Here is a 26,307-nt window from a genome sequence, read left to right on the forward strand (position 1 = left end):
ACAGAGAGTAAAAAGGATCTCTAGGAACAAAAGAATAATAAGAGAACTCTGTGACCAATCCAAATGGAACAATGTTCACATTAAAGGGGCACCAGAAGAAGAAGAGAGAGAAAAAGGGATAGAAAGTGTCTTTGAGGAGGTAATTGCTGAAAACTTCCCCAATTTGGGGCAGAAAATAGTCCCTCAGGTCATGAAGGTGCACAGATCTCCCCACACAAGGGATCCTTGGAAGATAACACCAAGGCATATAATAATTAAAATGACAGGAGGTGCTCAAGATGGCAATGTGATTAGGGCAGTGGAAATCTCCTCCCAAAACCATATATATTTTGAAAATACAGCAAATACAACTATTCCTAAAAGAGAGAACAGAAGATACAGTGCAACAGCCAGGCTACATCTACATCTGTGAGAACTCAGCATCTCATGAAAAGGATAGGATACAAAGCCATGACCTGGAGGGACCTGAGCCCTCTCCCCACGCCAGCTCACCGGCAGGAGGAAAGGAGTCAGAGTGGGGAGGGAGTGGAAGCACAGGACTACTAAATAACCAGACCTAGTAATCTGCACTGGGAACACAGACACACATCGCATGGTGTACTGGATATTAGAGAAACAGAAAAGTAAAATTCGAGATGGAGACTGTGAGTGGGTCCCCACAGCTGGCTCCCCTGGGACAAAAGAAAAGCTGGTGCTTTAAAAGTCTTAAAGGGACAGGGGTTTAACAGGTGGACAAAATCATCCTGGCACACTCAGCCCAGCAGGCTGGGAATCTTAAGGAACTTCAGGTGCCCTAACCCCCTGGGTGGCAATGCAGCTCCGAAGCCCCTCACGGTGATAAGCAGCCTGCCATTCATTCCCTGCTGGAGCTGCGAGCAAACCAGCTGACCCACCACTGCTGCCAAGCAGCTGGGGAGCAGCCCCACCCACAGCAACCACACAGAGTCTCCTCCCAGACTGCAGCTAACTGGGACAGACCCAGAGGCTGCTGCCATGTGCAGCTGCCCAGCACAGGCATAGGAAGCTATGCAAGGTCCACAAGGCACGAAAGAGTGCTGTTCTTGTAGGAGAACACACTTGGAGCGTCTGCGACCCCCCTCAGTGCCCTAGGCTATCCTGAGGAATGCCCCACCCACAGTAGCTCAGGAGATTAATCCAGGGACTGCTCCCAGTTGTGAGGGTAACTGGCACAGGCAGTGGAGAAGGGCAAGGTGACCATCAAGCAGGAAGGGATTTTGTTCTCCCAGCTGACACATGCGCCACTTGCTGGAGATCACTTCTATTGCCATGAAAAGGCAGAAAAACCTGGTCTAATCCAAAACCACTCAAACAACAGCAGAGATAGAGACTGGCAAGATAGATATAACCAATCTTCCTGAAAAAGAATTCAAAGTAAAAGTCATAACCATGCTGATGGAGCTGCAGAGAAATATGCAAAAGCTAAGGGATCAAGTCCAGAGGGAGATAACAGAAATGAAACAATCAATAGAAGGACTTAAGAGAAGACTGGATGAGGTGCAAGAGACTGTTAATGGAATAGAAATCAGAGAACAGGAATACAGAGAAGCTGAGGCAGAGAGAGATAAAAGGATCTCTAGGAATGAAAGAATATTAGGAGAAATGTGTCACCAATCCAAATGGAGCAATATTCACATTATAGGAGTACCAGAAGAATAAGAGAGAGAAAAAGGGATAGAAAGTGTATTTGAAGAAATTGCTGAAAACTTCCCCAAGCTGTGGAAGGAAATAGTGTCTCAGACCATGGAAGCCCACAAATCTCCCATCACAAGGGACCCAAGTAGGACAACACCAAGACATACAATATTTAAAATAGCAAAGATCAAACACAGGACAGGGTATTAAAGGCAGTCAGAGAGAGAAAAAAGATCACCTACAAAGGAAAACCCATCAGGCTATCATCAGACTTCTCAACAGAAACCTTACAGGCCAGAGGAGAATGGCATGATATATTTAATGCAATGAAACAAAAGGGCCTTGAATCAAGAATATTGTATCCAGCATGATTATCATTTAAATTTGAAGGAGGGATTAAACAATTTCCAGATAAGCAAAAGTTGAGGGAGTTTGCCTCCCATGAACCACCTCTACAGTCATCTAAAGGGACTGCTCTAGATGGAAGTACTCCTAAGGCTAAATAGATGTCACCAGAGAAAATAATATCACAGCAAAGAAAGCAGACAAACCAAATACTAACTAAAGGCAAAAAATAAAATCAGCTATCCACAAAAGCAGTCAAGGGAAACACAAAAGAGTACAGAATAAAACACCTAACATATAAAGAGTGGAGGAGGAAGAAGAAGGAAGAGAAAGAAAGAATCATCAGACTGTGTTTATAGTAGCATAATAAGTGAGTTAAAGTTAGATGGTTAGATAGTAAAGAAGCTACCCTTGAACCTTTGGTAACCACAAATCCAAAGCCTGCAATGGCAATAAGTACATATCTTTCAATAATTACCATAAATGTAAATGGACTGACTGCACCAATCAAAAGACACAGAGTAATAGAATGCACAAAAAGCATCTATATGCTGCTTACAAGAGACTCACCTCAAGCCCAAAGACATACACAGACTAAAAGTGAAGGGATGGAAAAAGATAGTTTATGCAAACAGTAGAGAGAAAAAAAGCAGGTGTTGCAGTACTAGTATCAGACAAAATAGACTTCTAAACAAAGAAAGTAACAAGACACAAAAAAGGGCATTACATAATGATAAAGGGGTCAGTCCAACAAGAGGATATAAACATTATAAATATATATGTACCCAACACAAGGGCATTGACATATGTGAAACAAATACTAACAGAATTAAAGGAGGAAATAGAATGCAATGCATTCATTTGAGAAGACTTCAACACTCCACTTAGTCCAGGACAGATCAACCAGACAGAAAATAAGTAAGGACACAGAGGCACTGAACAACACACTAGAACATATGGACCTAACAGACATCTACAGAACTCTACACCCAAAAGCAGCAGGATACACATTCTTCTCAAGTGTGCATGGAACATTTTCCAGAATAGACCACATACTAGGCCACAAAAAGAGCCTCAATAAATTCAAAAAGACTGAAATTCTACCAACAAGCTTCTCAGATAACAAAGGTATAAAACTAGAAATAAATTGTATAAAGAAAACAAAAAGGTTAACAAACACATGCAGGCTTAACAACATGTTCCTAAATAATCAATAGATCAATGACCAAATAAAAACAGAGCTCAAGCAATATATGGAGACAAATGACAACAACAGCACAATGCCCCAACTCTGTGGGACGCAGTGAAGATAGTTCTAAGAGAAAAGTATATAGCAATCCAGTACTATTTAAAGAAGGAAGAATAATCCCAAATGAATAGTCTAAAGTCACAATTATTGAAACTGGAAAAAGAAGAACAAATGGGGCCCCAAGTCAGCAGAAGGAGGGACATAATAAAGATTAGAGAAGAAATAAATAAAATTGAGAAGAATAAAACAAAAGAAAAAATCAATGAAACCAAGAGCTGGTTCTTTGAGAAAATATACAAAATAGATAAAGTCCTAGCTAGACTTAATAAGAGAAAAAGAGAATCTACACACAAACAGAATCAGAAATGAGAAAGGAAAAATCATGATGGACACCACAGAAATACAAAGAATTATTAGAGAATACTATGAAAAACCTATATGCTAACAAGCTGGAAAACCTAGAAGAAATGGACAACTTTCTGGAAAAATACAACCTTTCAAGACTGACCAAGGAAGAAACAGAAAATCTAAACAGACTAATTACCAGCAACAAAATTGAATTGGCAATCAAAACACTACCCAAGAACAAAACCCCCAGGAAAGATGGATTCACTGCTGAATTTTATCAAACATTTAGTGAAGATCTAATACCCATTCTCCTTAAAGTTTTCCAAAAAATAGAAGAGGAAGGAATACTTCCAAACTCATTCTATGAAGCCAGCATCACTCTTTTACCAAAACCAGGCAAAGACCCCACAAAAAAAGAAAATTATAGACCAATATCCCTGATGAACAAAGATGTAAAAATACTCAACAAAATATTAGCAAACCAAATTCAAAAATACATCAAGAAGATCACACACCATGACCAAGTGGGATTCATCCCAGCAATGCAAGGATGGTACAACATCCAAAAGTCCATCAACATCATCCACCACATCAACAAAAAGAAGAACAAAAACCACCTAATCATCTCCATAGATGCAGAAAAAGCATTTGACAAAATTTAACATCCGTTCATGATAAAAACTCTCAAGAAAATGGGTATAGAGGGCAAGTACCTCAACATAATAAAGGCCATATATGATAAACCCACAGCCAACATTAGACTTAACAGCAAGAAGCTGAAAGCATTTCCTTTAACATCGGAAACAAGACAAGGATGTCCACTCTCCCCACTTTTATTCAACATAGTTCTGGAGGTCCTAGCTACGGCAATCAGACAACACAAAGAAATAAAAGGCATCCAGAATGATAAGGAAGAAGTCAAACTGTCCCTGTTTGCGACATGATATTGTACATAAAAAACCCTAAAGAATCGACTCCAAAACTACTAGATCTAATATGTGAAATCAGCAACATTGCAGGATACAAAATTAGCACACATAAATCTGTTGCATTCCTATATACTAACAATGAACTAGCAGAAAGAGAAATCAGGAAAATAATTCCATTTACAACTGCATCACAAAGAATAAAATACGTAGGAGTAAACCTAATCAAGGAAGTGAAAGACCTATATTCTGAAAACTATAAGACACTCATGAGAGAAATGAAAGAAGATACCAATAAATGAAAACACATCTCGTGCTCATGGATAAGAAGAACTAATATTGTCAAAAAGGCCATCCTGCCTAAAACAATCTACAGATTCAATGCAATCCCTATCAAAATACCAACAGCATTCTTCAATGAACTAGAGCAAATAGTTCTAAAATTCATATGGAGCCACAAAAGACTCCGAATAGCCAGAGCAATCCAGAGAAGGAAGAATAAAGCAGGGGGGATCATGCTTCCCAACTTCAAGCTCTACTACAAAGCCACAGTAATCAAGACAATTTGGTACTGGCTTAAGAACAGACCCACAGACCAATGGAACAGAGTCCAGATATTAACCCAAACATATATGGTCAATTAATATACAATAAAGGAGACATAGATATACAATGGGGAAATGACAGCCTCTTCAGCAGCTGGTGTTGGCAAAACTGGACAGCTACATGTAAGAGAATGAAACTGGATCATTGTCTAACCCCATACACAAAAGTAAACTTGAAATGGATCAAAGACCTGAATGGAAGTCATGAAACTATAAAACTTTTAGAAAGAAACATAGGCAAAAATCTCTTGGACATAAACATGAGCAACTTCTTCATGAATGTATCTCCCCCAGCAAGGGAAACGAAAGCAAAAATGAACAAGTGGGACTATATCAAGCTGAAAATCTTCTGTATGGCAAAGGATACCATCAACAGAACAAAAAGACATCATACAGTATGGGAGAATATATTCATAAATGACATATCCAATAAGGGGTTGACATCTAAATTAAATAAAGAGCTCACGCACCTCAACAAACAAAAAGCAAATAATCCAATTAAAAAATGGGCAGAGGAGCTGAACAGTTCTCCAAAGAAGTAATTCAGATGGCCAACAGACACATGAAAAGATGCTTCACATCGCTGGTCATCAGAGAAATGCAAATTAAAACCACAATGAGATATCACCTCACACCAGTTAGGATGGCCAACATCCAAAAGACAAACAGCAAATGTTGGTGAGGATGTGGAGAAAGGGGAACCCTCCTACACTGCTGGTGGGAATGTAAACTAGTTCAACCATTGTGGAAAGCAGTATGGAGGTTCCTCAAAAAACTCAAAATAGAAATACCATTTGATCCAGGAACTCCACTCCTAGGAATTTAGCCTAAGAATGCAGGAACCCAGTTTGAAAAACACATATGCACCCCTATGTCTATCGCAGCATTATTTACAATAGCCAAGAAATGGAAGCAACCTAAGTGTCCATCAGTAGATGAATGGATAAAGCAGATGTGGTACATATACACAATGGAATATTATTCAGCCATAAGAAGAAAACAAATCCTGCCATTTGCAACAACATGGATGGAGCTAGAGGGTATTATCCTCAGTGAAATAAGCCAGGCAGAGAAAGACAACTATCAAATGATTTCACTCATCTGTGGAGTATAAGAACAAAGAAAAAAACCCTGAAGGAACAAAACAGCAGCAGACTCACAGAACCCAAGAATGGACTAACAGTTACCAAAGGGAAAGGGACTGAGGAGGATGTGTGGGAAGGGAGGGATAAGGGGAAAAAGGGGCATTAAGATTAGCAGACATAATGTAGAGGGTGCAGCACAGGGCAGGCAGTACAACACAGAGAAGACAAGTAGTGATTCTATAGCATCTTACTTTGCTGATGGACAGTGATTGTAATGGGGTATGTGGGGGGCACTTGGTGATGGGGGGAGTCTAGTAACCATAATGTTGCTCATGTAATTGTAGATTAATGATACCAAAAGAAAAAAAGAAAAAAGAAAAAAAAAAGGAAAAAAAGAAAAATATCCTTACTGTAAGTAGATCCTTACATTCTTTTATCAGAGTCACAGTAAAACTGTAACAAATACAGCTATCCTTTAGCATCATACCTGGCCCAAGTTTTCTCTTGAATGTCATCACTGCGTAGTTATTAATTTAACAAGCATATATTGGGAGTTGCCTCTTGCCAGGTGTTGGGGAAGGAGCTCTAAATGCAGACAGCTAAGGCCCATTTCTCCTCTCCTTCCTGAAGCGGGTGCAGAATCTGCAGCTCTGGGGTTCCAGCCTGACAGGGACCAGGAGCGGTGGGATTTCACCAGCTGGGGAACAGCTCTCCAAAATGCCCTGGGCAGCCGGCAACCCGAGCCAGCCTCCCTGTGGGCTGCTGTGCCGGATCGTCAAGGACACGGGCACGATCTCGGCTCGGCCCGGATCTGAGACCTCTGCCAGGCCAACTGGGGCCCACGCTCCTGTGCTGCCACCGAGAACCCGAGGCAGCCCGGGGAGAGGTCCTGGCCCACGCTGGCGGGCGCGCGGAAGCGCCGAAGAGAGGCAGACGGAGCCCGAAGGGGGTCAGACGTCGGAGCCTTGCTGCGGCTCCCCAGACGCCCCTTCTCTCCTGGGGGGGCGCAGCTGGGTGCGGCGCGGGACCGAGGGCTCCAGCTGTGGCTACACGGCGACGCGAGGGCCTCTGCACCGGGCTGTTTCCTTTTTGTGCCCTTCGTTTTATACACATATAAAAAACGTCCGAATCAAATCACCTACATTAGGTCAACAACGCCGTAACGAGATTTTTCTTTACTGGTTTTATAGATTCTGAGGGAATGGTTTTCAGCGAGAATTTCCCCCCACTCCCTAACAGTCATTTCAATAATTTATTCGTTTAGATATTAAGCAGGAGAGTAAAACACTCAGCTAATGGGAAAATATATGTTCTTTGTACGGATGCTTTGCCTTCCAAGTTAATCCCTTGCATGTGTTTGAAAGTATTAGCTTGCATTTCAAGTCTGCTTATTAGCAGACTAGTGGCCCAACTGCACAGCGTTATTAGCTAATGATGAGAAACAAGACATTCACATTAAAATCGAGGAAGCAGCTAGTAGCCAGTAAGGGAACAAAATTTAAACCTAACACAAGAGGGAGCATGAAGAGAATATACCTAAAGTATTTTCAACACACACCTGACTACCCCGAGGGGATGGATGTGTTAATGAACCTGACTGTAGTAATCATTTCACAATGTATACAGTATACTAAATCATCATGTTCTACATCTCAAAAAAACAAACAAACTGGGTGTGGGGAGGTGGGGGATGAGGGGGAGCATGGAAAGTAACCTGAAGCTTGCCCCAGATGAGAGAAACCAGTTCCCACCTGGTCTCTCCCTTCCTATCACCCATTACTTTCCAGCAACATGAACAGTTAATTATATCTTTTATTTACACAGCCATGTCAGATATCAATATATATTCCAACATCAATAATATAATTGCCAAAAATCATTATAATTTGGGGGCAGTGTAGAGAAAATGGAAGTTCCATGGCCAGGATTCTCACCTGATCCTGCTCTGCTTGCCCACTATTCGTGTGCAATGCTTGTGGGTGCAGGCTTGCACACATGTGGGCAGTAAATTATTATTGACTCTGTATAAAGAGTTCCACACAGGGCTGCGCAGAGACGGGGAGGCAGGGACCAGCTTGCTGCATGCGGTCTTTCCCCGACGTGGATGAGACTCTAGTGTTTGACCTGCCCCCACAAAAATAAAGATGAGTATAAACCCTTTCACCCCAAGAATGTTCTGTTGTCATTTTTCAGTCTCACTGAATCCATCGTGAACCTGCCCAAGGATGAAACCCTAAGGCATGACAAGCATTAAAAAAAAAAATCTTAGGTCTATCCCATTAGAGAGAAATAGTAAAATTACTGTATTTTAATGTCACTTGAAATAGTCCTCTGTGCGATTATGTCACCAACTCGCTAGACATTAGGATCTTTTTTGTTCATTTTAGTTTCAATTTTTAATTTACGTAATTATAAAACAATTTCTTAAAGTACTAAAAATCTTTCCAAACCAAATCTACACATAATATTCAGAGATGCTCAGCTCCTGTACAAGTGTGCAGGCAAAGTAGAGAAGCGGAGGGAACAGGATAGAAGGTCTTCTGGAAAATTACCAAAATTTTGCTTTCTACATGTGTGAAAGCATTTTATTCACCTCTAACAAAATTTACCCATAATATTTCAATAGCTCATCTAGTGAAAGTTAGCACTGAAGGGATATAATTTATTTCTGTACATTTTTCATTCAAGCCAAAGCAAGGAAGTTTTCTTTCTAAGCTTATACATATATCATCTTCATTCGTATTTGGCAACATCTGTCACAGACAAGTTAAAAGCACATGCTCAGAATGGCCCATATACCATTTGTTTTTCAATCATCTGAGGGTCAGAGATCAGAGATTCAGTTCTCTAATCTCTAGGGTGGTGGTCCTAAGCCCTAGTTGCGTTTAGAATCATCCGGGTGGGCTTTTAAAATTACTGGTGCCCAAGCACTATTCTCCAAGATCTAGTCATTGGTGGTGTGAAGCCTAAGCACTGGTGTTATCGTCAGAGCTCCAAAGGTAGTTCTCCTAGTCTGCTGGAGTTGAGGATAAACAGGATCGCTATCACCTGGACCACATAGATATGCATAAACTCTGCCCCAGATCTCTGGAGTAACAGTCTGCATTTTAGTAAATCCCTGAGAAGTAGCTGTCAGGCAGGTTCTCTTATTATTCTCACTCTACAAGGGAAACACCTAAGGTTTTAGAGATACTGACACAAACTTCATAAATGTTGGGACCTATATTTGCACCAGAGAGTCTGATCCCAAAGCCCATGAGCTTGTTTTTTGCTTACTTGCACTTAAAAAAAAAAACCTCTGTGCCCATAGATTGGGATATTCAAAGTAGGAAGTGAACGTAAGAAGGTCTTAGTGAAAGGGATTACTGTTTTTCCATCTGTATCTCTTTCCCCTCCCCACTGACCACCCAATATAAGGTTGTTCCCTCTTCCTAGCATAGGGTGTCTTGCCAATGGGTTTCAGCCCTGGGCAAGTTTGCTATGAATTCAGTGTGACCAAAGAAAATGACAGCAAAACGTTCTTGGGGTGAAAGGGTTATACCCAACTTTATTTCCAGGTGGCAGGTCAGTCACTAGAATCCCATTCACTCAGAGCGAGTCTGTATGCAGCAAGCCAGTCTCTGCCTCTGGGCCCCTCTGTCTCCACAGCCGTCCCACACAGCCATCCTCTGGGCCTGTGTCCTTGGTGCTGCCACCACTCCAGCCTCTGCTCTGCTCTCCTCTCCTGCAACCTTGCAGCTCTGCCACCGTGTTGCACCCAGAACTCTTTATAGAGTCAACAGCCATGTATTGCCCACAGGTGTGCAGTGAGCTAGTCAACCAGGGCCTGGTGAGAATCCTAGCCACAGGAACTCCCATTTTATCCACATATGGCTACTTGGAGAAATGAATTCCAGTCTTGCCCCGGCACTAACTAGTACTGTGAACTGAATCTCATCCCTCAAACCAGACTTCCTATATGGAAGAGATGTCATAAGACACAGACACCATGAACATTCTGGAGCCAAATTTCCATGATGGTTAGAAGCTGGAACTGCTGTAGAGAAAGTTCCTATGGCCAAGATTCTCACCTGACCCTGGGTGGTTTGCTCTCTACGAATGTGTGGGCAGTACGTTATTATTGACTATATAAAGAGCTCTGTCCAGGGCTTTGGGCTGCACAGCTGCAGGAGAGCAGAAGCTGGAGTGGTGGCAATGCCAAGGACAGAGACTGAGACGGCTGCAGGGGTGGGGAGGCCCAGAAGCAGAGGGCAGCTTGTTGCATGCAGACTTGCTCTGAGGTAGACAGGATTCTAGTCTTGACCTGCCACCTCGGGAATAAAGTTGGGTATAAACACTTTCACCCCATGAATATTCCATTGTCATTTCTCAGTCTCACCTAATCAAGAGTGAACTTGCCTAGGGCTGAAACCCATTGCTGACCATCTTTTTCAGAGCCTCTACTGAAATTTTTCTGCTCTGACCCATACTACAATCAATTCAACTTGAAAAATATTATCCAGGATGGTCCAATTTTCCCCTCAATTCCAGCAGTTCTGGCATTTTGAATCAATGCCACCAAAGATTAATGTCAACAGTGACCATTCTGACCTGTTTTGATTTCTGACACCCTCCCAGACCTGGAATAAACTTCAAAGACACAATTTAGGTTTTTGGGTCTTTAGACTGAAGCTATGGCACACTCGTGGTTTTCCTTAGAAAGCAGGCTTGTAGTTCCACAGGGGAGGAGCCAGAGCCCTGAGCTGTCAGCCCTGTTCTGGGAGCCTTTGGGGCCGTGGGCCCCTCCTTACTGCTGCCCGCAGGGTGACCCCTTTCAGTACAGCCCTCAATTCTCCTTTAACTTGCTTCATTGCTGTTTTGGGCTGTCATGCTGGCAGTGCTCGGTATGTAGACGTGTTCAAGGCAAATGGGAGCCCTGCCCAGACTGTTCCATGCTCCAGACCACAGCCTGGACCCCAAAGGATCCAAAGGTCCATCCATGTGGGTCAAGCTGAACCTGCAGAGGGCATGATGCCCAGAGCAGTCAGAGACATGGACACCTTGGGACCCTCCCAGGAGGCTGAGACCTGCTGTAGTGGGGAGCCATCTGGGGCTCCTGCTATTAGGAGGGTGCAGCCCAGCAGGGCGAGGGCCGCAAGCAGCCAGGCACAGAGGGCTCAAGTTCAGAGCTTGCCAGCAGTGTTCTGAGCTCAGGACTGCCCCTCCACATGGAGCACCTGGATATCTTTACCAAAAACTGATCTCCTTTTTTGTCCTCCTCGCCTTTCCCTAGAAGACTTTAACACTTTTCAATAAATTTACAATAACAATAATAGCCTTGGCTCTTCCTTTTACGGTCTGATTGAAGGGAGCCAGTGGGCGGGGAAGGTGGAAGCAGAGGCTCTGCTGGAGACCGAGCAGGGATTGGTGGGGTTTAGGGGAAGTAGGACTGTAGACACTTTGCTCCAACTGCTGGAAACAGGTTTGTTCATTCTCATTTCTGCAGAGTATTTGATTTTGAGACTAGATTACAATTTTTTTATCAGTTGTGATAAATGATTTTTTTCAGTCAGAGGCTATGATGAACAGTGTTACCTTGAACATTACCATAGGTGTGTTTAGGTGAACACACACACACACACACAAGCTTCTGTTGGTTACACAGCTGAGTGAATTGTTGGGTGTATAGTCTATGTTCAGCTTGAGTAGTTACTGACAATTTGTAACTATTAACAAATAGTTCCACAGAATGTGGAACAGATTTCCACAATATTACACTTAATTTATGTGCCACAGGTGTGCATGAAAATTTGGGTTGCTCCACATTCTTGCTAATATTGAGCATTTTCTGTATTTTCACTTTATGCTTTAGGTGTGTGTAGAGGCAGAGAATTGTGATTTTAGTTTCTTAATGACTAGTGAATCTGGGCACCTTTATTATATGGTTTTTGGCCCTGTCCTATTTTTATCTCCTTGATTATTTTTATACACCAGGTGTAGCTCCTAGGGGAAGGGTGCTTTCGGCCCAGAGCAAATCCCCCTATGAAACCAATGAAACTGGTGTAAGTCAGTCAAGGGAAAGGGTAGTTTGGGAGAAACCATTTTTATTGCTCACAGCTTGCTCAAATTCATTGGCTAGGCCTGGCCCAAACGTCTCCTCTGGCTGCAGCTCTCTCCTTTCCTCCTGCCCCTCCCAGGAGGAACTCCATTGGTGGGCCTTGGTGACTGGCAAACGACAGACCAGGAACGGAGGGGAGGAGAGAATGGCCTGTTATCTCTCACCCCTTGCCCCAGAGTCTGCGGGAGGCTGCAGCAGTAAACACCTACTGATACGTAAATGGACTAAGGCCAGGCAGGAGATTCTGAAAATTCTGTTATTGACCCCCACACCAGGTCTTTATTATACATAGAGAATAATATTCTGAGAAAACCAGGTTTGGCATTTTTAGATATAAATCTGTGGAGACAACTTATTTTCTGGTCTGCAAGGAAAAAGGTAGACCAAGAGTCTACAATTTCTAACTAAAGAACTCCATCATACAGTCCTTCAACATAAGACAAGGCAACTGAACAGATTCTATTTCCTATGACTTTCATAATCTATAGGTGAACAATGTAATGTTTTATAAACCTGTGGTCACCCCATGCTTTGACAATAAAGGTTACACTTCTTGAAGATTAAAGGAAAGCTTTGTGGTTAATAGTTGAATATCCGTGGAAGCTTGCTAAATGCGATCAGAGGCTGAGCCAGATACACTCAATTTTAAATAAGAATCTTTCTATAACTGTCTAGATTCTTTTTTCTTTTTAACTTTGATTACAGAGTATTTCTGTCTTGCCAATGGGTTTCAGCCCCGGGCAAGTTCGCTATGGATTCAGTGTGACCAAAGAAAATGACAGCAAAACGTTCTTCGGGGTGAAAGGGTTTATTACCCGGCTTGTTCTCCAGCAGTAGGTCAAGCACTAGTGTCTACCTCCGCCCAGAGCACTGGGCCAGCTCTCTATATAGCACAATAATAGCTTATTGCCTACAGGTGTGGAAGCAGCAGCCCAGCAACAGGCCAGTTACAGAATCAGGTGGTTTAAGTTCAGTGAGGATCCTGGCCATAGGAACCCCAACTTCCCCACAATTTCCTAATGTATCCATTATCTTAGAAGAAAAATTTGGAACTTCAAAATATTTTTCTTCTTGCTAAAGCTTCTTATCAAATATCACAATAACCTATAATTTCTCTTAATTATAAGGATGACCTAAGTTTTTTAGATTTTTTTTTTTTTCAGAGCAGTAACTGCTGACATTCAGCCATGTAACCTGCCTGCATAACTTACTATGTCCATAGTGACATCCACAGCCCTTTAGCAGAGTTGTAGGCTTAGGTCACTGCATGAATTCTTCAAATTGGTCTTAGCACCCACTCAAAAGTATCACACAGAGATTAATATGCATTAAATACAACTATTTTTTTTTTAAGTAACCTGCAAATCCCAACTTGCCTCTTATCTGATGCAGGACTTTGTGTAAATTAAAATGAGCAAATCTCTCTGAGCAGGTTTTCTTACTTGATACATTGGTCAATAAATTTCTTCTTTTTTATTGAAGAATCATTGATATACAATCTTATATTGGTTTCAAGTATACAACACAGTGGTTCAACAGTGTTAGAAAGCAGCATAAAACCTAAATGTGATTTAATTCCCACCAGGAGGTTTAAAACATTTTAACAGTAAGGTATAAACAAAGGGCCACGTGGTGGAAGCTGCTCAGGCTGAGAGTGGGGGTGGGAATTGATAAGGGCCTGGTTATACCTGTTTGAGTTTTTTAAACCTACCAGTAAGATTAAGAAGACAAATGTAAGGGAAAGATATAACTGGCTTAGGCCACTTCCGGGGAAAGAATGTGAACCCTGTAGTACTCAGTCAATGAAGAACCAGGGGAGGGACTTGCGCACTAGGAGGTAAATTATTGGCGCCAATCTCGCCAGGTGTGCCTGCTCACCAGACACCCGATCTTGCAAGACCGTTATTAAAGCCTCGCTCTGCTGTTCTCTTTTCTTTGTCTCCATGTCCACTTATTGAATTTGGACCAGTGAGGTGTTTCTCACAACAGTTACCTATATTACTAAATTCTCACCCCCACTAGTGCAGTTACCATTTGTCAGCATAGGAAGATATTACAAAATCATTGGCTATATTTTCCACATTGTACTACCATCCCTGTGATCAACTTATATTATGATTGAGAACTTTTGTGCCCTTTTATCCCCCTCACCCTCCCCACTCCAATTCTTCTTCCCTGGTAACTCCCAGTCACTTTTCAGCATCATGAGTCTATTGCTATTTTGCTCATTTTGTTTTACTTTGTTTTTAGATTCCACAAATAAGTGAAATCATATGGTATTTGTCTTTCTCCATCTGGCTTATTTCACTTAGCATAATAACCTCCAGGTCCATCCTTGTTGTTGTTGCAAATGGCAGGATTTCTTTTTTTATGGCCCAATAATATTCCATTGTGTACATGTACCACTTCTTTATACATTCATCTATTGATGGACACTCAGGTTGCTTTCATATCTTGGCTATTGTAAAAAATGAGACAATAAACATAGGGGTACATATATCTTTTTGAGTCAGGGATTTTGTTTTCTTTTGGTAAATTCCTAGAAGTGGAATTGCTGGGTCATATGGTATTTCTATTTTTAGTTTTTTGGTATACTGCTTTCTGCAGTGGCTGCACCAATTTACATTCCCACCAACAGTGTAGGAGGGTTCCCTTTTCTCCACATCCTTGCCAGCACTTGTTATTTCTTGACTTTTGGATAGTGGCCATTCTGACTGGTATGAGGTGATATCATTGTGGTTTTGATTTGCATTCTGCTGATTAGTTATGTGGAGCATCTTTTCATGTGCCTGTTGGCCATCTGTATTTCTTAGTTGGAAAAATGTCTGGTTAGGTCCTCCACCCCTTTTTTAATTGAGTCATTTTTTTTTTTTTTTGGTGTTGAGGCATATGAGTTCTTTAAATATTTTGGATGTAAACCCCTTATCAGATAGATCATTTACAAATATATTCTCCCATACTGTAGTAGGATACCTTTTTCTGCTGATGTCCTTTGCTGTACAGAAGTTTTTTAGTTTGATGTAGTCCCACCTGTTCATTCTTGTTTTCCTTACCCGAGGACATGTGTCCAGGAAAAATTGCTCATGCTTGTATTCAAGAAATTTTTGCCTATGTCTTCTAAGAGTTCTATGGTTTCATGTCTTACATTTAGGTCTTTAATCCATTTGAGTTTACTTTTTTGCATGGAGTTGGTAATCCAGTTTCATCCTCTTGTGTGTAGCCATCCAGTTTTCCCAACACCATTTATTGAAGAGACTGTCTTTCTGTATTTTTTATTCATGGCTCCTTTATCATATTAATTGACCATATATGTGTGGGTTTATATCCAGGCTCTCTATTCTGTCCCTTTGGTCTGTGGATCTATTCTTGTGCTAGTACCATACTGTTTTGATTACTGTAGGTTTGTAATATAGCTTGAAGTGAGGGAGAGTAATGCCACCAGATTTTTTTCTTTATTCTCAAGATTGTTCTGGGTCTTTTGTGGTTCCATATGAATTTTAGGATTCTTTGCTCTAGTTAATTGAAAAATGCTGTCAGCATTTTGATAGGGATTGCATAGGCTCTGTAAACTACTTTGGGCAGGATGGCCATTTTAACAAATTTCTTCCTGATGAGGATTACATGGTACCACTGCAGGGACTCCCTCACTTTCAATGATTCTTTTGTCCGCTAGTGAACCCAACTAGGAGTCCAACCCTTATTAAAAGGCTGAGTTGATAAACTGGGTTTGACTTTTGTTCATTCACCTAGCAATTACTGAGGCCTCCTGGGCTCCTCCACGCACTGGAGAGGGTCGGGCTGGTCCCCTGGTGGCTGCTCCTGCTCTGGAGCTGAGCCACTGGGCCCTTTCCCATCTACCTCTTTGTTCTTCTAGTGAGGCCCTTCTCCCCGTTGACTTTGGAAGGAAGAGGCGCAGTCTCATTCTCAGGCTCCAGGCATTCTCAGTGGGTAAAGCTGGGAGCCCAGATGGGCAGCAGGTAACAGAATCGGGTGGTGACTCCCCTTGCTCCTTGGCAGGCTGGCTGGGGGTACTGGGAGCAAGGCTCGCAGGGAAGGGTGGGGTAGGCGACCTGGGAACCAGAGCAGGAAGCTTCTGGGTGGGAGGTGGCACCTGTGCCTAGAGATCTGCAGAGGCCCGCGAAGTCCCTTCATATGTGGAGGGCCCCCGCCAACCTCAGGTGGAACCGGGAGGTGGCGAGCCACACTCAGGACCCGGTCGGGGGCGCGGGGAGTGGGGGCGTGGACAGCGGGTGCGGGTGGGCGGCCGGGCGGCATGGACCTGGGTCTTCAGCTCAGCCCCGAGCGAGGTAGCCGCCTTTGCCCCTGAAGCCCCAGTTTCACGTCCGGGCCCCGGCAGCTCTGTCTACTGGTTTCTCCAGCTCCCCGTTTGCCATCACGGCCTCCTTTTACCACCCACCCAGCTGCCCTGAGCAACAGGCTTCTCTCCGGCGAGGGGTCTATGCACGTGTGAGCAGCGCCGAGGGGGAGAGAGGGAGGACCCCAGCCCTGTGGTCCCGGCCAGGGGCACGGAGGGCCGCGGACGCGAGCCGTCTTCCCGCCGAAGTCGCCGGGGATTTGTGGTCCCCGGGGGCCACCTAGTGGTCCACGCGCGTCCTAACACCCGAGGCCGGAGCAAGGCCGCCTAGGGTGAGCCTCGTGAGAAAAGGCCGCTCCTGGCGGGGGCAGCTTCAGTGTTTACCTTCTTCCTTCCCCACCGTCTCCTTCTCCTCAAGTGAGCGCGTTCCTTTCTCGGATCTCTGTCCTGGGCATTTTCCGTCCTCCCCCGACAAGGGCCTGACTGTGACACGGAAACCAAACGTCCAGATGGTTTAACATAGACTGGAACCAGAGGCAGGCTCCTCATGATGCTAACGAGACTTCGGCGTTCAGGACATGTAAGATTGGCAAAATAAAGATTTTTACCCCCTGTTTTTCTTAATGACAACCCCGCCTCCAATTTATGTGATCATTCTGCCCCACAAAACGTTGGTGCCCTCGTGGAGCGACTGGAGTTAAGGGTGTATGGGGATTTCAAAAGATGTGGCCGTAAGAGAGGTGCTGGTGAGAGAAGGCAGAGAAGCAACTCTTGTCCCGATGGGGAAGGAGCATTCAGGGACTGGCTTTAAGGGCAAACACAAAGCTCACTAAGACCTGAGTGGGTGGGCCTCCCGCTTTCCTCCGTTCCCTGCTTCCAGCCCTCCACCTGGACCCACTCACTGGGTCTCTCTCTGTCCCCCAGGACGGCCCAGGACTGCGCCCAAAGGAGAGTGCCAAGTTCTAGGAGGTCTGGCCGGCAGCCTGGCCTGGTATGTTTGGTGGTAAGGTGAAGTGGCAGCTTCCCGGCCATTCCAAGCTGCTCTTTCTATTGTGCTGGATACAGAGGAAGTATTTTTACTTTTTTAGAGTCAAAAACAACCTTTGATCAGATTTTTCTATTTGTACTTAACCATGGGATGATTGACATATTCCCTGGGGAGTTAAGAAAAGTTATTGTCATATAGTAAGAAATGCTTGTCGAAATGTTTTGAGAATTTCTTGTTTGGCAATTGTTTCCATTTCTCTTTTTGGAGTTTTAAATGTTTTCTTTCTTTTTAAAATATTTATCTATTAACTTTAATAAATAAACAGGACAAGTTGAAATCCCTTGTAGTCCTCTTCCTTTTGTCATTCTCTTTTCTTTCTGCAGATACAACCAGTGTCATGAATCTGGTGTTTATCCTCCTCTAGCTGTTATATTTTCATGTGCATGGACACCAGTAGACAGCAGTCTGTACTTCTTTTTGGGTTTTTGGAGGTGACGTTGATCGTTTCTTACCCTAAGTGGATTTGTAACTTGCTGCTTTTATAGAACATCTGATTTTGTCAGGAGGTTTCAGCCTGACACATGTCTCTGATTACCAGGGAAACTGAACCTTTTCCCATTTTCCCATTTGTCTCTTGGCTGTTTGGATTTTTCTTTTCTGTGAAGTGCTGATCCATATATATATATGGGGTTAAAGAGACAGAAAGCCAGAATCAGCTCACCCTTTGTAAACTAAAGTTGGTTCCTTTTCCCGGATAAGAGAAAGGAAAAGAAAAAATGGACAAATAAGTCTTGTCCGCACTGCCTTCTAGAGTGTATGTCTGGTCATTATTATTATCATTTAATCTAGAGTTGTGAGCATCACCAATTTCCCATAACGGTGCTGACTTCCCAGCATTTTGGCTTCTGTCATGTTCAAATGAAGCCAGGCTGGCTCCTGTGGTTTATCTTGTGGAGTCTTTGCAGGCAGCATTTCTGTGGGTGAATGACTGTGGAGTCAAGACTGTGGAGTCAGGGCTTGGTGGCAGCATAGACTACCACAGGGAAATAGGGCCACACAAGTAAGGAAAAGCCTCCTATTGATATTCTTTGTCCAATATCCTATAAAAGAGTCTTTTTTCCTTAAATGTAGTACTTTAATGTACATTGATCCTTTATTATATATCCTCTATATCAGTGCTCTGTTACATATATTTAATGTACTTTCACCCTTAGTGAGGCTAGCTTTAATCTGTTTCTTGTATCTTATCAACAGATGTAGTGGTCAATTCAGTATAGTCCAATTTGTCACTATTATCCAATGCTATTTTAGCTCTTTTAGAGCATAGGAAGAAATGAACTTTGGGATTGCATGAAATTTAGTGTTTTAATGTAGCAAAAATGCACTTTTAAACAACTACTGACTTTTATGAACACACAGGTAGATATATACATATATATTTATGCATGCATTTTCAGATAGACCCATCTTCACCATAACTTAGTTTTGCCTTTTGAAACTTCATATAAATGGAATCATGTGGGATGTGTTATTTTGTATAATGCTGTTTTCATTCATCATAATGATATTATACCATTTAAGAAACCACAATGGCTGAAACTGTTACCAGGTTGAGTTTGTTCCCCCAGGTTCTTGTCCCCACCCTAATGAAGAATTGAAATGCAGGGACACAATAGTGAAGCAGAGTGAAAGTTTATTTGAATACACTCCCAGGGAGGAGTGGGTCAGAGTCAAGGGAGACAAAGGCCTTGATCCCTTAAGAGGGAGGCCTACATATTGCATTCTGGTTAGGACGCGCCTCTTTGATTGACAAGGTAGGGTTATTTGATTTATAGGTTCATCTATGTAGCCATCCGTCTCAGTGAGCATGTCCTTTCCATGATGAGGTGTGGTTTGGGCAGTTCTTAGTTTTGTTGGATTGTGCCCACATTGGGTTCTAGCTGGGACCAGTTTGGCCTGGTCCTGGTAAGCAAGGAAGTTATCTCCTACCAAGCCTTGTCTTCACATGGGACCCCCTGCCTGGGTAGAGTTTGGGTGGCTTTTTCTTTGAACCTTATCTTCTCCTTTTCGGACTGCTCATGTCTATTTTTCTACCTAACATTCTTAACAACTATATTGCCCAAACCCTCTCCTAAAATAGTGTCTCCTGTTTTGTAGTTTACAACTAAATGTTGGATTAAGAGTTCTACTTTTGCAAGGCCTGCATTGCTAGCATGATCCTATGTCCTGGTAGGTGTGGGGCTAATCACTTCTGTACCTGTTATAGAAGCATAAGTATTACTGTGGCCATCTTTCACGCAGATATGTCCTGGTTTTGATGATAAATTATATGGCCTCTCTTTCTTGGCCACTATATCTTTGATCACAAAGAGAGTAAGCATATCATTTTAAGATAAAGAGTTATCTGCTGTCTGTAGTTTAGTTATCAGATCTTTGGGGCTTCAGTGGGGAAATCCTGATACATAGAAAATATGATGATAATTCCATATTGTAGTTTATGTATTTACATCAGATTGCTTTTTTGCATACCTTATTTTTATTTTTCGATTTCCCTTTTTTACTTCGAAATCTTTACAAACCAAAAAGTTTAATTTTTTAAATGGCTCCAATGATCCAGTAATCCCACTTCTGAGTATATATCCAAAAGAATTGAAATCAGGACCTCAAAAAGATACCTGCATCCCAAATTCATTGCAGCCTCATTCACAATAGCCTGGTTGATAAAGAAACCTCACTTTCCATTGCAGAGTGAATGGATAAAGACTATGTCTTTAATAGAAATATTATTCAGCCTTTAAAAAGAAGGAAATTCTGCCATTTGCTATAATAAAGACAGACCTGGAGGGCGTTATGCTAGGTAAAATAAGCCAGACACAGGAAGACAAATATTACATGATACCACTAATATGAAGTATATTAAACAAACTCATAGAGAGTAGAATGGTGGTTGCCTGGTGCTGGGGTGAGGGAGAAATGGGGGGTTGTTAAAGAGTACTAAATTTCAGTTATGCAAGATGAATAAATCCCAGAGATCTGTTGCAGAGCATATTGCTTACAGTTAACAACACTGTATTCTTTGCTTAAAATTTTGCTAAGGGGATATATCTTATACTAAGTGTACTTAATCACAAAAAATCAATAAATCAATAAAAGGGGCAGGGGGAAACTTTTGGAGGTGATGAATATGTTTATGCATAGATTGTGATGATGGTTTCACTGGTGTATACTTATCTCTACACTCATCAGTTGTGTACATTGAATATGTATGGCAATTATACCTCAGTAAAGTAGTTTAAAAAGAGCTGTATTCACTGGTCTAATAATCTTTCCATATTAATAGTTGAAGATATAATTATCTTGACAGAAATGAAATTTCAGAGACCATAGTAATACAACTTTTTTTTTCATTTAGAAACTCAAAGAGACCCAATTTCCCTCAGAGAAGTTATATCCAATCTAGACAAGGATCTAGAATTCTAAATCCAGGTGGCATCTTTTGGGAGGATGTCAGGAGAGAGAATTATCTCCACAAGTACTGGGGTTTAGAAGCCTCATCTGTATCACTATGCCATGAGCTGCAACCCCCATGTTGAATGATGGTCGCCAAAGATGTCCAAGTCCTAATCCCCTGAAACTGTGAGTATGTTACCTTACATGGCAAAAAGGGACTTTTTCTATATGATTAAGTTAACAGTCGTGAGAAGAGAAGACCCTGCTGGATTACCTGGAAGGCCCAATGCGATCACAGGGGTCCTTATAAGAGGAAGGCAGTGGAGGCAATCAGGGAGACGTGAAGATGCTACACTGTTGGGCTTGACATTGAAAGAAGGCGTCCTGAGCTAAGGAATGCAGGTGGCCTCCAGAGACTGGAAAAAGACAAGGAAATAGATTCTCCCCCAGAGCCTCCAGGAAGCGCACAGCCCTGCTGACATCTTGATTTAAGACTTCTGACCTCCAGAACTCTCAGATAATAAATTTGTGTTGTTTTAAGCCACTGAGTCTGTTGTAGTTTATCAGTAGCCGTAGGAAACGAATCCACCTGGTCAGTTCCTTGATTGTCTTCTCTTATAATAGTGTGTCAGTTGTTCCCTTGGCCATTTCTCTCACATTATAGTAACTTCAACCCCTCCAGACTCTCACGCCAAATCTCCCACTTCTGGCTCTTTCCTGTTTTTCCAACTCATCATCTTAAGTATCCAAACTCCTACAATTTCAACCCCACAAGGGCCTTAATCTTTAATCTAATACTTTACCACCCCCACCCCCACCCCCACCCTCGGGTCTTTTCTCCTCTTCACCCAGTTTATATTCCATGTTTAGTTAGCTTATCCACACCCTTGCATAAACCCTCAGCATCCTTGTCCCTCTCTCATCTTGCAGTTGGTGAAACCACAGTCCTGGTTTGGTCCCTCTGTCTAACCGCACCTGCGCCTGCACAACTGAAAATGCCTGAAGAAAAATGCCCCACCATGCTCACTCACCTCGCCTTGAATTCATGGTCACAGCTTCAAGTCCTCGTTTTACTTGGCCTCCACAGCATTTGACCCAGTTGGTTACCATCTTCTCCTCAGAATATTTTCTCTTGGCTGAAAATACTCATACTTTTTTGTGACCTTTCTGATGATTCTTCAATTGAATCTTCTTAGCTGATTCCCCTTTATCTACCTGCCAATGGATTGAAACATATCAAATGTGAACATCCATAATGATACTACAAAATAGCTCATTGCCACCAAAGAATTATCAGGAAACTGGTAAGTAAAATAAACATTTGTCTTGCTTTTCCTTCACAACCTATAATTCAGGGTAAACAAATTGTTGATAAGGAAATGCTCCTCCTTTTATAAGAAGCCAAACTAATAAAGGTGAGCTGTTAAAATTACAGTATTGCCATTTTGTAATTCCTAATAAAATAAGGAATCTTGGCAATGTCAATCAATGTCTGCTAAAGCCACTAATTTTTACTTTGTAATAAATGTAAAAGTTGTAAATGGCCATTTGGTTTCCTCTGTGTAGTAGGCGTGAAACCACGAATCAATTTTAACTTTACCAAAGGGGGACACCTAGACACTGTGTGCCTGTTGAAGTGATACAGTAGGGGTTTGCAGCACCATCTGTAATGTATTTTTGCCAAAATACTCCAACTCAGATCTCAAGCTGATCCAGTTTCACATCTAACTTACAAGTTTAGAAAATGGCACATTGGGATATAATTGGTCAAATCTAGAATGTGGGATAGTCTCCTGAAAATTATGATACAGTTTCTTAGTAAACGTCAAGTCAAAGAAGGAAAAACTTTTATAGATTTAAGGAGAGAAAGAAACAGAAAGACGAGAATTGAGAGATACACTGACTTGCAACCTGGGTTCGCTAGCAAGTAGAGGCTGAAGTAAGGACTAAGATGCTAGCGGTTCATTTGGGCTGTGCGAGCTCTGGTGACTGGCTGGGGAGAAAGAGGAGAGGAAGACACCAAGCAGTGAGATGGCACTCCAGCTGCCTCTGCTTCACCGAGAGCTGGGAAGACACGCCGCAGGTGATTCCGCGGGCGGTGCTCTTGGCTCAGGACTTGTCTACCTGGACTTTGAGGAGAAACCATGCCTTGGATAGTCTCCTAAGAAAGAAAGGAGAGAGAGCGTATTTGCCTGGCTGCCTGGTGTCTCCATGTTTCACTCTCAGGGAAGCAAACTCTCTTGCACTTTGGTTTGCTTCATTCAGTCTGCCAGGCTTTCCCGGGCGTTAGATCCCGTACTTGCTGGGCCAGTGTTTTACCAAGGACTCACAGCGGCATGCCAGCCAAGCAGAAGAAAGGAGGGGTCATTAAGGGCATGTAAGAAGATGCATACGTTTGTATCTTAAAACTGTTTGCCCCTTTCCCACTCAGATCTATTCATACCCTCCAGATATATCCAGTGCCAAACCGCAACATGGGCTTCCCTTGCCTTCCCTGCCCTTGGGAACAAAGATGTCTTCCCTCTGCCTGTAAGGTGGGGTTCAGATTCAATCAACCACAGATTCTTCAAGGCAGCTAATCTCGATCTCTTAGAAGAGGACAAGAGTTAAGTAACGTTCGAGCGGCCCCTTGCGGCCCGGGCGTGCCCAGCGGGGGCGCAGCGGCGCCGGGCCTGTATGCGCCCCGGGCGGGAGCGGGCGACCGCGCACGGAGGAGCCGAGCGGGCCGGGGGCGGGCGAGGGGCCCTTCATGCTGAGACTTCGGTACCTCCTGTCTCCTCTGTGTAGTCGGTAGTTTGGGTGGTGAAGTGATGGCTGACAGTGTCAAAATTTTTCTCCGGGACCTTGCGAGGGGAATCAAAGACTCCCTCTGGGGAATTTGTACCATCTCAAAGCTAGATGCGAGCAAGAGAGGGGAGCAGCGTCGGAGAAGGGCAAGTAGTGCCCTGGCGCAGAGGGGAGCCCAAACCACGGAGAGGGAGCAAGAGAGCGAGCCAGGCATTGTTAGTAGAATTTGTCAGGGCTGCACGTGGAACGGTGGAGTATGCTTGTTCAGTCTCCTCCTGTTTTATGGGTGTTTATTCCTGTGCTTCCGTCAGTAACAGTCCAGATTATTGGTGATTCCATCACCACAAGATGTTTGTCGGGTTGGAATTCTTCCTCAGGTCAATTTTCGTTGTTTTCCCCCCCTCTTTGTGCTTAACAAAGTTGTAAATGCCATTTGGTTTCATGATATAGCTGATCTGGCACTTGAGGTGTCAGGGAGGAAGCTTCACCCATCCCCTAGCGTCAGCAAAATAATTGCTGACAGGCTCTTCAGCCTTTTGCTGCAGGCTCTTTTCCTCATCCAGGGGATGTTTTTGAGTCTCTTTCCCATCCATCTTGTTGGACAGCTGGTTAGTTTCCTGCATATGTCCCTTCTCTACTCACTATACTGTTCTGAATGTTGTTGGCTCAATAAAGGAATCGAAATGCACCAGAGGTTGTCAAACATAGAAAGGAACCGGCCTTACTAGGTTGGACTGGTTTGCCCTCGGCTTTCCTCACAGCAATGCAGTCCTCACACAGTATCATGGCTGCTCTTCCTCTATCCTCTTCCCTTTATTCATCATCAGCACCAACGACGCAAAACCCATGCAGAGCATATCTTTTCCAGTTGTGCCTCTTCTCTTTGGTGGTTTTCTTAAGTAACAGACTTTTCCACAAGATGGCCTACCTGAAGTCTGCCCTGGGGAACTCAGCCTCTGCAGAGAGTTCCCTTCCCTGCATCCACTGGAGACTACTGCAGGTCACTGAGTCTCCTTTCACCCTGAGGGGGTGGGTGGGATTGGAAGGAGGCTGTGGCAGCTCTTTTCCTTGTCCCCTCCTTCACCAGGGAGGGCAGGACCCACTCTGCCAAGGGCCCTCTACATATTCCCTTCCCTCTGAGGAACTGGCATTTTATCTCTGGTGCGTGTGTAAGGCAGAATCTTCCTGACATCAGTAGGGGGATTTTTAACACTGGTGAGTCTGGAAGGACCACAGGTTTTTCTCAGCTCTTTAGCATTTCTCGGACCCTGTGTCTGGACTGATTTGAATACTTTTTCTCCCTGGGCCATTTACCCTCCCTCGTCCCCTTCCTGCCTTCCACCACCCTTGGATGAATGTTTTGTGATTTTAGCTGTTGTATTTTATGGACCTGTCACTTCTGCTGTTTTCCTGTAAAGCACACACATTACATGTGGGGGGTAAAGAAGTATCTCAGTTGCTCCTGGCCACTCCCGTCATAGCCGTCACTGTCCTGTTTCTTGCGTCTCAGGTTAGATTTGGGGCTCTCTTGCTCTACTGCAAAAAACAACCCTGAAGAGATGGGACAGGAAGACCTCATAGCCAGATCTGCTGTTTTGAGGCGTCATTTTCTCTCTTCCCTTTGAAAGGGGGAAAGAAGTTTTTTTCACTTGTTCATTAAAGTTCCCCAACTAGAGGCAGGTACCAATATTGGACAAGTTCCACTGCAACCCAGAATGCTCAGAGAACCTGAACTTTTAAACTCTGGAGGTCTGAAATCTACCGTGGGCCACTGCCAGGTCTGTCTGGTATTTCAAAGGAATATTGTTTGCTGCAAATAGGAACCGAAGGGGTAAACTTACTAAATCCATTAAATCCATGAAAAACAAAACAAAAACCAAACAAAAGACAAGGAACATTCGTCCCTTCTGTGGCTGCTCTCAAGGTGGTCAAAAGGCTTCTCAGGGATGCCACCAGGTGGAGCTATTGGCCAGCATGGCTCCCTCAGGGCCTCATGTTGACAGCTTGTTTATGTGATTCTCTTAAGACCTTGTGTCGCCATTTGATTTCTCTGCAGATTGAATTCTACTTTGGCGATTCTTGTGTTGGCAGTGGGTATTTTGTGTTATGTGAGTCTTTCTGATGCAGGCTCAGTAATTATTGCTCACGTGTACACATTAATTGCTGCAGAGGAGATATAATTAAAAACATAATCTTTTCCAGGCTAGAAAACCTCTCCACAAAGGTAGAAAAGAAAGAAAACCATTTTATTATTGAATAAGCCTTAAACTACAATTTAATGAGCATCACAGGCAAACACAGCAAGAAAGCTCACCCTTTTATGTAGCCAAGCAGATACAACCCATTCATACACATTCTGTAGATGAACAATAACTAGTCCTCGAGTAAGAGAGCTTAACACCATTTGTCACATGCAGTTAATCCTAAACTCACATGGTAATTGGATGAACATCTGGGCT

The 26,307-nt window shown here is 43.1% G+C and overlaps 1 pseudogene; it reads left to right on the plus strand.

The window, feature by feature from the left end:
* The first annotated feature begins 23,871 nt into the window (after nucleotides 1-23,871).
* Nucleotides 23,872-24,747, plus strand: LOC108400489 (etoposide-induced protein 2.4 homolog; annotated as a pseudogene).
* The last annotated feature ends 1,560 nt before the right edge of the window (nucleotides 24,748-26,307 follow it).

Source organism: Manis javanica, chromosome 1 (assembly GCF_040802235.1).
Source record: "Manis javanica isolate MJ-LG chromosome 1, MJ_LKY, whole genome shotgun sequence".
NCBI lineage: Eukaryota > Metazoa > Chordata > Mammalia > Pholidota > Manidae > Manis > Manis javanica.